At 40.2% G+C, this 15,279-nt stretch overlaps 1 long non-coding RNA gene across 1 annotated transcript; it reads left to right on the top strand.

Annotated features, from left to right (window-relative positions):
• The first annotated feature begins 1,037 nt into the window (after positions 1–1,037).
• LOC139909355 (uncharacterized) lies at positions 1,038–4,752 on the top strand. Its single transcript, XR_011784511.2, has 3 exons — positions 1,038–1,194; positions 2,229–2,376; positions 4,502–4,752. It is a non-coding gene; the product is annotated as an uncharacterized LOC139909355 (long non-coding RNA).
• The last annotated feature ends 10,527 nt before the right edge of the window (positions 4,753–15,279 follow it).

Raw genomic sequence — 15,279 nt, forward strand, 5'->3', positions numbered from 1 at the left:
CATGTGTCAAAAACAGTGGCCTTGCCATCATGGGGATGTGTAGTTCATCATGGTAAGTATTATAAATCTTCACCATAGTTAGAAATATATGAATAAATATATTAATACATACAAAAATATATGAATGCAAATAATGCATAGAAATACATAAATACATGCATAACAGTGAACATAAATGAATTAATAAATGAGTAAGACAATGCATTATATAACAAATATCTATATGGTCATCTACATATTTCCCAGTATATTTCTGTATTTCTCCCTACTTTAAGGCTGTATCACTTTGTGAGTGGTGTTTAACACACTATTGGTCGGTCCTTGTTGTGGTGCAGCGCTCAGTTGGATTTGCCTTACTTGGCTGACAACGAAACAACTTTGTAACAAACTTCAAATCCCACCACATTGTCGACATAACTTCACAATCAGGCTACAAGGTGGCCACTGCCAAAAAGAATTAGACTATTAGTTGGCCACTGCCAAAAGACTGGCCAGGCCAACTGCTGTGATGATGAATGCTGTGATATCCAGAAATGTAAGAGATTCAGGAGCAGGAGATACAGACATAAATACATGAAGAGCCTACTGTAATAAATAAATAGGCTAGGGAAATAAACGAATAAGGATTTTTTTTTTTTGATTCTGCATTGTTTTACTCATTTATTGAATTATGATCACTTTTATTTTTTCACCCCTTTAATGACAAATTTCTCTGGACATTATTTCACACATTTATTGATTATTTTTGTAGCCTATTTATTAATTTATTTCTAATTATGGCCGATTCTGCCCTCCATACATCAGGGATTCTTGAGAAGTCGGACGAAAGAGGTTTAAAATAAATGTAAAGATCGGATTCCTTTGTTTATAAAATCTAAACAAGACTGCAAAGTTTGTTTCCGTGTCGCATGATTTGTTCAGTTTTTTCTTTTTTTGCACGAACGAGCCAGTTTCTGATTGGATGTAATTCCATAATGTCATGACGCAAACCAGGAAGTGTCCGTACCTCACTGTGCCGCGAAACTTCGAAGTTTTCCTGAAGTTAAACGATATGGCTGAAAACTATTTCAAGTCAAAACTTAAAAGAAAGAAGTCTGCTGTTGAAGAGCACCAAGTGGAAATATCTTACAGGAAAACGTTGCACAAGAGTCGTATAACGTTAAGCTCCAGTGACATTACAGCAGCGACGGAGGGGTGGGTTTTGTTTTGGTTACCGTATTAGTTTTCACTTTATTAATGGAGACTTCTCATCCAAACCGGTCCAAACACAGATAATGCATTTTTCATAGATCAGTATTAGTGGTACAGTCCCGTTCTAGTGACTTATATTACTTGTATATAGCCCTTACATGGAGAGAACGTGACGCCAAACGAAACGAAAACGTGACGCCTTTAAAAATCTGGCAGTTTTAATTATCAGCAAAGGTGCACGTGTGGTAGAACATGATTTAAGACATTTTACGAATCATTAGGTGCCACTGGAAAATTCGGCATACAAGTGATCCACCAAGCCGCACCTGTTTGAATAAAATATCAACTTTTAGAATTGGTTCACATTGTTCGCTACCGCCCTCCGCTGTATATTTCGGAGGAAGGATATGGTGGGAATGGCAGGCGATTCTAAAACCTGAGATTTTATTGAATTAAGAGCTGCTTTGTGGATTTGTGTGCATGCCGAATTGTTTCGGAAAATGTATATGTGTATATAAGTGTGCCCGTTTGCCAATAAGCAAGGCAACATTAAACTGACATATTTTCGAATGGAACTAGGTGCCATGAGAGAGGGAGAACGGGGTAAGTGGAGTCTGTGGGTTAGATACTGAAATATGAAAAGAAAAAAAAAAACTTTTCTTGTTGTAACGGGATCCTTTTCTCGTTAAAACAAGATATCTTCCCTTTATAATGACATCTTGTCTCGTTATTACCACATAACTTATTCTATGTTCTGTTTCTCGAATGTAGCTGAAGAGATGTATTGAAAAAGAAAGAAAATGAATTACGGAAACAGATAGAACGCATTGCCTGTTCATTGCACCCTGCTTTGATGTGTCAATATTATGTCATTTTCATCGTTAATATTTGAATTAGATTAGTTAAATTTTAATACATACATATAGGAGTTCCAACAGAGAAGGAAACAGAATCACGTAATGTCATACATACGGTAGTCTAATAATAGACTATGCAATATCACATACACAGACACTGTATTCTGCTATGGTTTTCAGGTCATTGGTTCCTACAGTAGCATGGTGGAACAGAGAGGAGCTGCCTGCATTGGAAAGCCTGTGGGTCTTGATACTGAGGTCTGCTCTGCCACACTTGGACACCCATCAGTGGGACCCTATTCCTGATCTTCCAAATCCATCTACAGTGGTAAGTTACCATCAAGTGCAGGTCTGTTGTTACAGCGTTGGATCCTGTAGTGCATATGATGAAACTCAGAAAAAAGACTCACATCAGAGAGACTCACATCAACCGAGATACACACAGATCCAGTGATTCTCTCTCTTTCTCTTTTTTGAACATCCCACCACAAAGTACTTACTTGCTTCAAGCCTATTCTTTCAGAAGTCATGAGGATATTGCCTGAACTGATACTCTCATTATCTCTCCCTACCATCTAACAAATTTGATGATCCAAGAGCTTCGATTGCATTTTCCCCTTGCTGCTTATTTTCCATTATAAATGCTTGCCATTAAATCCAAAAACACAACTTTTTTGTCCTGTGGCACTTTATATTCAAAGGAAAATTGTGGGTTGGATGCTGATGCTGCCTTCAATGTCTCCTCATAAGCTCCTACTTCTCAGTTTGGAAGTTGTAAATATGATTTGGAAATGATGACCCTGTAACAACAATAGTAATTGGTGGCTGTTGTTTTATAGTATAAATCCAGCGGCACAAAGAAGAGAAGAAAATGTGTATCATGCATGCAATTGATTGGTTTAATTCATTTATTAGCCAAAAGGTGTTGCGTATGCATGGCAACTAAAAGGAAATCAAAGGGTAACAATAGAAATATACAAATATACTAATTATTTACATAGAATGCCAAACAATAAAATATAAATTAATATAATACATCACTTTTACCATCAGCTGTTGATAAAGCTTCCATGCTCTGGACCCTCGAAACTCCATATCTCAGCAATTTGGGTATCAGAGAGAAGTCCCACTTTCCCATCATTATGTCCCTTCATATTTATAAAAAACTCATTATTACGTATTCAGTGTGTTTCTACTGTGGTACATATGAAATAAAATGACAAAATATGAGACAAAATATGCCTTATCAACTATAAGACCCTCTGTTCTTCCTGAAATTCCTGTAATCCATGGTCAATGGTGCTGCAATATTGACAGGTCTATTGAACTGCAAATTTAGAAATATCCAACATGTAGAAACATTTTCTACACAAATACCATATAAATAACTTTGGGGAGTTGCAGAAACTATTCATGAGGATTTAAGTCAACATGTGATGCACAGGTGTGATAGGTCTGCAGAAAATATGTTGGCTACCATGATGACCAACTAGGCCCTATAGTCCAAATAAAGCCAGTTTACCTGACATACTGTGCATATATTATCACTGTAAATAAGTTGCTTTCTCAAAATGTACACTGATCCTGATTGCTCATTATTAGTTCTCATTATTAGCTACACTGAATGAACAGACATCTTTGAAATTATTTTTTTATTATTTTTTCATAACTATAATAGCCATGAATCATTGATATATATTTTTTAACACACACTAAACTTGGGCCGATACTTGATAATATTGAATATCGTGATATTTTGCAAATATCACAATATTTTCCACAGTAGCGAATATTTTTGCGGGACAGCATCACGATATTACATTTTGGATATCGCCCAAGCCTAACACACACTTAACTGTTTAGAATCATTTGATTCCCAATCTTTTTTTCCTTAGCAGGACATTGGCTAGCATACAATATTTGGGTGAATAATTTCACCCAAATTTACCAGAATACAATTTCAGCTTGCACTTGACCTTGATTCCAGTCTTGTTGGAGAACTTGTAGATATACACAATCCAAATATAAACTCTAATCCATATTCTTCATTCTTACCAACTTGTCTTTCTCTTCTCCAGTGTCCGAACACCTTTTCTTTGACAGGCTATCTGTGGGGCCTCAAAAAGTATGAAAAAGTCTAAAAATGAATTATCTGAATTTAAAGCCTAAAAAAGAAATCCAGTGTCTTAAATCCAGTTATTAGAGGTCTTATTTTTTTCACGGTGTACTTTTAGGGTAATATCCATCATATCTGCTTTACTAAACGCAATTATACCTTCTGAACTTTAATCAATAGGAAATAGGCTGTTTTTTTCCAGATGTGTTCCTTTATTTTGGTTCCCAAATAGGTCTTAATTTAAATTCCAGGTAGCATTACAAAGTTCTTAAAAAGCCTTCGATTTGATTTTTCTGATACCTGCAGATATCCTGTTTTACTTTCCATGTCATTTCAGAGACCCACAACACATAAGCTAGGCAAACAGCAATGGTGCAACCTCAGTGAAGATGTCGCTCCCTTCCCTGAACCCTCTCCACTTGCTCCAAGGCCTCCATCCAGCCCAGACCCTCTCAGTCTCAACTCCTCCCATCAGGAACTCCCAGCGCAGACCAGACCGATACCAAACACCCAAAGTTTGCAGGTCCAAGCCCTCACCGAAAGACGTCCGCCGATCCTCCTGGAGAACCAGCCCTCCACGGTGGCGTCACTCCTGGGACCCGGGAGCGCTGGGGGGGGTGAGAGAAGGAAAGAGGAGGAGAGGAAGGGGAGCAGACTGATCAAAGGGCAGCCTCTTGCAAACCAGGGGAAGATTTCTGACAGCCGAGCGCCTCTGCAGAAGCAGGGTGGAAATGAGGAGAAGGCTGAGGCAGAGGACAAAGAGGAGGAGGAGGTGTGCAGAAGAGATGGAGGAGGAGGAGGAGGGCTGTGGAGCTGCCCTATGTGTCTGCTGGTGTTCCCTGCTGGGTAAGGGCTGCACCTCACCTCTTCTCTTTTTAATAAGGCCTAACTAACATATTACCTCTTCCTCTCGGCCTGCCATTTCTCATTTCTGTCACAATTTCCCATTTTCTTGCATTTCTCTACACGTTGTGAAAGTGAGTACTTTTGGGTGCAGCTGGATCACGATTATCTGGCTCATTTTTCGACTGCAGTTTGTGCCTCTCATTTCCGGCAATATCCACATTTCTACATCCTACATGTTTCCCCCACCCCCTTTTTTTTGGTGCTTGTTCTCACATTGACTTGAAGGAACCAGAGGGCGACTGTAGGGGAATTTGGACGAACTACAGGACTTACTTGATATTCCATTCATTCGCTGTCTGTCCCTCAATGTTTTTTTCCATTTCTCCCTTTTGTTTCTTCTACTGCTCCAGTAGGTCTGTATGTGGTCGGTGAAGGGGATTCCCTAACCCCTGAGGTTTATTCGTAGCTCAAATACTTTGAAATATCAGGGAGGTACTTGGTTTATCTAACTTTGCATCCGGCCTCAAGATGTTGCTGCAATACATTTGCATTTGCAAACAGGTTCTGACAGGATCCTTTCTTCCCCTGATTCTGAGACATTCTGTTTCACATATCTGTTTTGTTTGTGTGATCCCGTCTTTGACCCATCTGCCTCTTGCTACTCGGTTTCCTCCAAGGATTTGAATGGGTTGCATTCGGACTCGAGGTGAAAGCAAATGCGAAGTAGTTGCAGTGACATCTTGAGTCCCTTCAGGCTGCTGTTGTCCAACTACTTCTGACTTTAAACATTACATCTTTTCAGAGGGTGAGCTAGCGTTGTCACAATAACCAAAATTTCAATACTATTCCGATACCATTGTGCAAGACTGAATTCAATATTGAATATCACAAAACCAAACCGCTCTGCAAGCTGAATTTCCATTTCACTCATAATTCGAGGTATTTCTGGTTGAAACAGGATGTTGGGGGTGGGACATAATGCAGGGAGGGAGTGTTCAAAAGTGGGCAGGTTTGAACCAGAACAAACATGGAGAGAGAAAGACAGTGAAGCCCGTTGCATCCTCAGTGTAGTTGGAGAAGCAATCCACTGTGAAATGCTTTGAGCACAATCTTGAGATGTCACATTCTGGATTCTTCAAAACTGAATAGATATTCCAGCCACCAGGACGCAACCATGGTGTCTTAGGAAAAGGAAACAGGGTAAAAGTACGGGTATTTTCATATAAAAATACAAGAAAATTTACGTTATGATATAGAGAATTAGCTAACACGGTGAAAGTCATTTTTAACCTCATTTTGCCTTTAAAGGAAAGGAAAAAGGATTGGTAAAGACAGAGTCTGGCGCTTCAGTCTGGCTCTTGGCAGTGGACTGCAGCAGTTGAGTCAAACAGCTGAAAACATGGCAGCAGTGTCAAACAGTCCACCACGTCTTGAACTAGATCCCAGTCCACCTAAACTGGTTGACAGAGTGGTGCCGGGAGCCAAATATGGAACTATTTTGTTGACAGAACCGACAAAGACGAACACCTAACAGACACCAAAACCCCTGTGAAAAAGTTGCTACAAAGTCAGTGTGGTAACTTTGCTTGATGTTTTTTCTTGTTTGCCGTGGATTCATAGTAGCATCAGATTTTTAGATTAGAACTTAGTATTGAAGTCAAAATGATCGTGGTATTGTGACAACACTAGAGCGAGCAAGCTCCCACATGCAAAGTTTGCAAATTCTCAATTGCATATTGCCCCATGCTGCTACTTCACATAAACAAGCAAAAGGGGAGAGAGAGGAGAAAGTCAGTCTCCAGAGCAGCAGAAACAGTAAATTATTCATCCAGATGGGTCAAAAAGTCAATTTGCCGCGATGTGGAGTCGTCAGGCGTGGGGACGAGGTGAAGCCGCAGGCCTCGGTCTCGCTCGGTCTGAACAGGCTGGTCTTTGTGCTGCCGCCGGTCCGATCCTGGCCCGGCCCGACTGCTATTTAGCCAGGCACTGTGTACCTTGGCCCTGGCTACACAACCTCGCTGTACTCCCTCTCCGGGTCGCCACCAGAAACAATGGTTACTTCTGTCTGGATGGAGAGAGAGAGAGGAGGAAGAGGGAGAAAGCTTTTTACTCCCTCTGTCTCCCTCCCCTTGTGTTTCTCCCATATGTGCACTCACAACACATGCATACAATTCTGCATATACCTTTTTAAAAAAACTAGAATTTCACATTCCATCCTTACGAATGCTTTTTTTTTAGTATTGCAATTTTGTAAGAAGTTTGACTTTGATACCAGCAGTGTTCAGTTGTAATGCACAGGTGTGTTATTTGTTTTCACAGAGACGAGTAGTGCAATGAATCACTATTTCAGTTTCTCTGTCGTCATATCCCACCTCAATCCTCTGGTTCGTTTTCTTCATAATCAGCCGTCATCCTCTCACACTGAGCTAGTTTAGATAAGAAATGGCAGTAAACAAGCGAGTTTCAATGGGTGGAAGTATTCCCACTACTTTGATGAGAAATGGTAGAATAGTTAACTTTCTCTGGGTTGAAGTCCCTTGCCCCTGCTCTTTTGCCCTAGGTGCCTTTTTCAGATTGAAACATTGAGACAGAGTTTCTAAAGGGGCATTGGCTTACACTGAGGAGTTATAAGCTAAAAGGGGCATATAACCAGTCTGAAGGGCATTTATACCACAATATTTCCATTAATGTTATTCAAACCTGGCAAACATGCCTTAGTGCTTTCCTATCTTGTATGAAAATTTTGGTATGGACCTGTTTGATATTTCAAAGTTGTTCAATTCCATATTGCATTTAATTGTATACCTGTAATCATTTGATTGGATTACATATTAATCTCAGTGAGAGGTCAGAAATGCACTTACATTGCATTTTCTCGAAAGGGTGAAAATGCAAAAGTCACCAGAAATGAGTTTTTAAGAGCAGATTTTCAAAAATGTGTCCCTGAGGAAGCATGCCCCCTGACGCTGCTAGTATTTCTGGGGAATTGCCCTTTTAAAGATTATTTTTATAGCATTTCTGCTTTATTAGACAGTGAAAAGAGATGGAAAAGATGGGAGAGAGGGGATGTAACAAGCAACAAAAGTTCCAAGCCGAATTTGAACCCAAGATGCCACAGGACAGTCCAGAAAGTTGCCCTTTTTAGAGAATTTCGCTCCTGCCCCTTTCAGAGTCTGTACATGCCGTTGAGTAAAGTAATAACATTACTTGAGTAACGAGAAATTATTAAAACAAACCCAACACTGCATGCCAGCCATTGGTTTGCAAGGTGGCGGATATCTTTTTTTTGTAACCCAAGCTCTTCAAATATTAACATGACTTTTCAGCGAAACCCTGTCAATTAGACAGAGGCATTAGGGGAAAAAAGGGCACTTTTCGTCATGGGATTCTCAGAAAATAGAAGTGCTTCCTTTCTGAATTCTGTATGTCTTTCCTCTCGTCATCTCCTTTCCCTCTGTCTTACAGAGGGCACCCTGGCTGCCTGGTGCCCTCTGTAAGAGAGTTCTCTCTTTGTAAACCAGGGCAAGGTAAAAAAAAAATACATGAGACCCAAAAGAGAAAAGGCTTCAGCAGGGGGGAGAGGCAGCAAGTCTGTGCCACCAGACTGTCAATGTCTAGGAAGAAAAAAATAGTAATCCTCCCCACCAGCCTGTCAGACAGTCTCAGGGATAAAGCTTAGGCACTTATAATACCGAGACGCCCTTTCAGAAAATGTGATATGTTAAAGTTTTGATGAGTGCTAGGGTTAGACCGATATACTGGTTTGCCGCTATATGGGGCTGACTTGCTAGTAGAGAGCTAGTGCTCAGGGGGTGTATGCATGATGAAATTACGTTGACTTCACCTGTTAACACCAAAGTGCTGTGGTAGCACAGTGTTGTTGGAACTAAGAGAATTGCTGAACAAAATATTGAATTCATGCAGTGACTTAGAAAATCACAGAGCTACTTGCTGGTACAGTATGTGAATGTCTGCAGGCTGCAGCGAGGTCCCTGTCCATGCTTGTGACTTCTACCTGGTGTATGACTGCACACTGTATTTCCCTTAAGCAGGGCTCTTGGGGCTGTGTGCCACTATAAGAGCGCATACCGGCAAGCCCCACTGTAGGCCATTCATTTATGTAGAGCCGTGGTCGCATCTGGGCATGTCGTGGTATAAAGTGGGAGCCAATCGACTTTGTCCGACCCAAATATTTTGATATTCAAAGAGTTTAAAAGTGTAAACTTTTAATAACAGGACATGGAGTTGGAGAAATAAGTTTCAACCAAACCAAATTGATTGAGGAAAAACTATTGCTAATGATTGCTGGGCCACCGACAATATCTGCCTCCTTCCTCCAGGCAGCATTTCTTCTATCAGTGTCCCGGTAGGTAGGGAGAGAGGGGATACAATTTGGGAAATCCTGACACCGCTATAATCAATTTGTCCTCAAAAAACATGCTGGACAGCTAACGATACTCTCTGATAATGCAAAAGAGGATGAAAGCCAGTAGAGGCCGGTCAACGTCGTCTTCACTGGCCAAATGGATTGGTTCTCGCCTAGCGAACGCTACGCTCATTTACATAAAGTTGACTTGTGCTCAACTTTTGTCCCACCCCTTTCCCTACCTTGTGTGCTTGGTTTGCACCGCAAGCTATCCAAGCATGCACTGCACTGCGAACTGCTCCCGTGTCATAGAAAATGAATTGGCATCGGTCACTTGGTGACTTGACCGAGTGAAAGGTGGAACGTGTTGGGAGTAACGCATTTAGAGTACTCAGATTACTTTTTTGTGGTAAGGAGTAAGTTAAAGCATTAGTTTTTCAATTTATGTAATTAGTTATTAGTTACTTTCTCAAACTTGCATTTTGTAACTTTTTTTTCCTTTCAAATTTAAATTATTATTATTATTCAAGGTTAAATTATTATTCAATGCAAATTAAAAAAGAAAGATTTGTGCTATATGACGTTATTAAAATCAGACTATTGGTGCACAGTGAAAGCTTGTCGACTACCACTAGCTTTCAGAATGGACACAACAATAAACTTCAGAACTTGGAAATATTTGCATTACTTTGAAATGATTGAAGAAAAGGATAAGAACATTAGTAACTGTAAGCTATGCATTGGGGAATTGAAAACACTTGTCATTGTATTGTGAGCGCTATCTGCTGTTTATTTTGAGTCCAGGCATGATCAATTAAAGCTACCTCTGTGATCTTACTAGTTTACTGTATATCAGGAAAAGTACAGTAACAGAGCAACTTGCGAATTTTCTGAACACTGGAAATTTCTCACTTCACCGAATGCAATTTGGGATCAGAAAACACCACTCAACTGAGATTGCTAATTGCTATCTCTTTAAACACATTAAATCCAAGCAGGACAGAGGTGGTGTTGTAGGAGCAGTGTTTTTAGACCTATGTAAGGCATTTGACACTGTAAATCACAATGTAATTTAACTTGGAGTCATACTTAACAATGAGATAACAATGCACACAGGTTGGAACAAGGCTCTCTTCATCACTTGACTGCTCTACTGGCGTCCCTCAGGGATCTATGCTGGGGCCTCTCCTCTTTAGCCTACTGTAACCTACCGTATGTCCCAATATAATGACCCAGCTGTATGCAGATGATAGTTATATATGTGCATGCCAAAACAAGACAACAGGTAGCACATAAGTTAACAGCAGCCATGTCCAACATAACTATTTCACACAATCTTATCTCACTTTAAATATTAGCAAGACCGTTGGCATGTATTTTTCAATCAGCAGGAAGGAGGTCCATCAGCCTGAAATCTTTGTTAATGGTGAAAAGCTCCAAATTATTTTAGATTTTAAATATCTTGGGATAATCATTGATTCACACCTGACCTTGTGAAAAGCAAGTGAAAAAGGTAATAAGTATATCAAACCTCAGAAATTTTACATTTATTAGGAACCAGTTGTCAACAGATGCTGCTAAGTTGTACATGCACACTGCGATTCTGCCCCATTTGTCATATTGTATCACCACCTGGTCCAAAGTGGGGAAAAAACATGTGTACAGTTTGTACAAAAACACCCTGAAAGTCATGTAGGTAGGAAAGTACAATGTTCTGACCTTTGATAATTTTGTGTACTTTGCAAATGGCCGCTTAATTTACAAAATTATCCATAATTATCCATAATCTTCCTCCTCCTCCACTGAAATAATTTGTTTCACTATGTCCAGACAGCATCAGGCAAACAAGAGCCTCCACTAACTGTGAGGCAACTGTGTAGTGCAACACAGGTCCACTGAATTTGGCTGACCAGCTTTCTCTATTAGAGCCACAATATTAGCCACAGTATTAGACAGAGTTTAACTTTCACCAGTTTGAAATGACAATTAAAATCATGGCTGAAATCAAACCAATCATGTGAGCATAATGTGCTTGACTTGTGTATAATGTATATGCTTGCCTTTGTGTCACCTTCCCAGGGACTGCAGATGACATTTTCTAGGTTTTAGCTAATTCTGGGATGGTTATTAATTGTTCATTGCCCCTGTTAAATAAAATAAACAAATAAGTGGTGCCCAGATAAATGAAAACTAGTTAGTTTCAAAAGTAACTTTTCCCAACACTGGGGTGGAAAAGCCTCTGAAACAAAATTTAGGCAATTGTGTGACACTAAAACATTAAAATCCATATTGATGATATTATTTTAGACCCCTGAAACTGTTGAGTAAAATCCTCCCTCACCACACTGGAATGATTTCTCTGATCAGACATCTGATATAAAAATAACGATGATAAAAACATTCACTAGCTGTGATCAGGGAGAAACCTCCATCATATCGGAGGTGGACGACACTGACAGGCCGATATCCAGTTTTTGATAAAATATGCATATATTAAGCCCAGTACAAGTCAATGGTCATGTACAGATTGGTATGTTCACTGTGTCGGCAGTAACAGTGGATCTCCTTGTTCCTGGCTCTCCAGGTTCACCCAGATGGACTGTGACGGTCACCTGGCCCAGTGTCTGTCGGAGATGAACGTGGACATGAGCTGGTGAGCCGACAGGACGCTGGCCGCTTTCCATTCGGTAGGGGTAACGCCGACGCCCTACACCCTACATGACCGCAACATATGGCAAAAAGTGACGCCCAAGGGAGCAGCTCTTGCCGAGAACACCGTTACTGTTTTATCTTGTTACTGACATGTTACAGAGGCTTCCCACTGGCCATGGGATGGAATTTTTGAGAGGCGTATTTCAGACATAGAAAGTCAGGGAATTTGATACACACATTCATTGTATTAGATGCTGGTTTTCAGCCCAACTGGAGTGGACACCAGACTGCATTTTTTATGTCATGGAAGCGTCATGGAATTTTACATCACGGCCACGTTGGAAGCCCTGGTTACAAAAGCTTGATGAAAATGTCCTCTCTTCCCCGAGTGCTCTGATTAGCGAGATTGGAATTCACCGGCCTCCAATTCGGCTCTACTTGAGCCAGTTGCTCCACTTGGCCACTTTCATTTTCAACCGATGCCTTTGATTCCAGCTGGTCAAGAGGATCTTGAAACTGAAATGAAAATCCATCCCGCTTTGTCCTTTGGGAGGTGGGAGACCAAAATGGAACTGGGCCAGTGTTAGCAACACCACACCCTCACAAAGCCATCTAAGATCAGGTTAGGTTGGGATTCCTGCAGTTTTCAGTATGTTAAAACATTAAAGACATTGCACCATTAGGTAAAAATATAGGCCTGCACATCATTTGTCTTAACTGTAAAAGTGTAAAATGTATCAGTCATTGTCATATCTATTTCCTACATATGTGGTTGGAAGGTATGGTATGGATGCATACCATAGATGGTTATCTTGCACAAGGAACTGCAAATAAATATGTATACTAGCCATAATGTATGCAATCTGGAATATGTCTGACCTGATGACATCCACCGTATACTGCTTTGCAAATTTTTCACATCAATTTAGAGTAAATAATTCAGTTGTTTTCCCCATATCACATAAATATATAGCAAATGTTGATACATGAACATTAGCAAATGACCTTTTTGGCAATTTCTCAATATTAACTCATTAACTAACGATCAGAGATCTAAGGACCCACATCTCCTAGTCTGTTGCAAAGCCAATTCCCAGGCGTGAAATACAGACGGATATTTAGCATCTGCAAAGATTTTTCGCTGTAGTCTGCAAAAAGGAGGGACTCTGTTCACGGAAAACCAGTATCATTTTTAATAATTACAGATATTTACAAAGATGCGTTAAAGCAGAATTAAGCACATCCAACCAGCATATGTTAGAACAAAATCATGGACTAAGTTGACGCATTTTAAATAAAGATTCTCTTTCTTCCAGATTTTTTTTTTAATGGCCTTTACTGTTGTGTAATATGATTTCAAGGACTCCCAGTTCATCCATTGGTCCCTCAAGAAACAACTGTCACAAACGTTATTACCTGGTGTGCAAAAAAGATAAATAAAACAAAAAACGTGACATTAATAAAAAGCAGCAAAGGAGATGGTGTTGGGGGGGGGGGAAGAATAAACTTCCCCTTACTGTTGAAGTGATTTCTAGCTCCTTGAAATGTGTGTGCACGACTGTGTGTGTGTGTTCGTGTTTGTGTTCGTACTTGTGGACTAATCGGTGACTGCACAACTGCCTTATTATCTCTCCTCTCTCTCTATCTTCCTCATCCATCCTCATTTCTTCCTCGCCCATGCTGGCCCCTCCGGCAAATTGAGACCCTTTGACTCGGGACCAACTAATTAATCCTATTACGTGGTTATCAAATTAGTGCGGGTCAGATTTCATCAAATAATTCACATCCAAAAGAGGGCTCTTTTATTCCTGGGAAGCGCACAGACGTTAAAATCTACAAAAGCTCTTTTCAGAGGCAAATTGTTATTTCTGTTAACGGGGGAAAGAGTTTTATCAGTGCACTTAGTTGAATAATGTATTCACAGAAGTGTTGTGCATGTGTTTCATCATATCCCCTCCTATCGACAATACAGGCTTCCTAAATTGGATGCGAACACGATGCCTACTGTGAATAAAGGCGGCAGTATACTCGTAACGCAGTCGAACTTGCCCGAAATAGAAACACGGTTTAAAACGTTGCTGCATACAAATGGGTGTGCACTCGCTGGAAACTGAGACGCATTTTCATAAGACAACGCAACCAATCGCGTGATATTTTAGATCAATTGCAGACGGTCGCGCAGCGGCAGCTGGTGTGGAAGAATTCGACCAGTTCGGCCAGCAAGCTTGTGTACACTGTGGAGGCTGAAGCCGATGCGGCGCTTCGTTTTTTGTCCTTTTGTCCGTACGAACCTGTCAAAATTCGATTGCGCGACAAGTATACCGCAGCCTTAACACCTTCCTCCGTGCTGCGTCCCAAATCCAGCATCGTATGGATGTTGTTTAAACACCCAGCATCCTTTGCATGAGACGATGTGTGATGTGTTTTAAAGAGGATAGGCTGAAAATATTAATTTGGCATTCAGAAACCCATTGGCGAGCAGTATACAATGTTTACCTATTCAGTGCCTACATATCAAGCTTTACCCCATAGTGTTCATCATTGGCATTTTTCACTTTCACTGCCACCAGTTCTAGTCATTTCCGATTTAGGGGTAGTGCAGGCTACTCCTGTGCATTAAAAGACCAAGACCAGTCAGAACCATTAAATCATCTCATACCATTTTATACTGATTTCTTTTTTTCTTTTTTTTTCTTTTTTTAAGATTGATTCATTAAAAACTGTATGATTCAGTCGTGTGTGTCAGGACTGTGGCAGGCTACTGTGCTCCAGAGATATTGATTCTGTTCAGAAATTTTACAGTTTAGTCCAACTATGGCAGAGTCTAGACATGTTTCAGTTGTTCTCCACCAACTGATCCCACGATAGGTAAAGAGATTTTCAACAACAGATAAGTGCAGTCAGAGACATGGTAATTAATTGGAACTTTGAGGCACTTCTTAACTAAAAAGTTGTCTCCCAGTTGGTGTTTTTTTCCCCGTTGTTCGTGAAAATCAACTGCTGTAAGATAACAAAAAAAGAAGGTTTGTGGTTATGGATGAAAATGTGCCACTTGCATCAATAAAAAGGCATCGTCAATTTTGGATTCACTACCTACATTATAATACACAATAACTTATTTTTTTCTTTGTCATTGTACATTCTTGTTTCGCTTGAGGCATCACCCCCTACAAGATAGAAAAAAGGAATTAACAAAAAAAAGTGCACATAAATTTTCAAGTTCTAAAAGTAGAACTGTCATATTCATCCAG

Source organism: Centroberyx gerrardi, chromosome 14 (genome assembly GCF_048128805.1).
Source record: "Centroberyx gerrardi isolate f3 chromosome 14, fCenGer3.hap1.cur.20231027, whole genome shotgun sequence".
NCBI classification, from domain to species: domain Eukaryota; kingdom Metazoa; phylum Chordata; class Actinopteri; order Beryciformes; family Berycidae; genus Centroberyx; species Centroberyx gerrardi.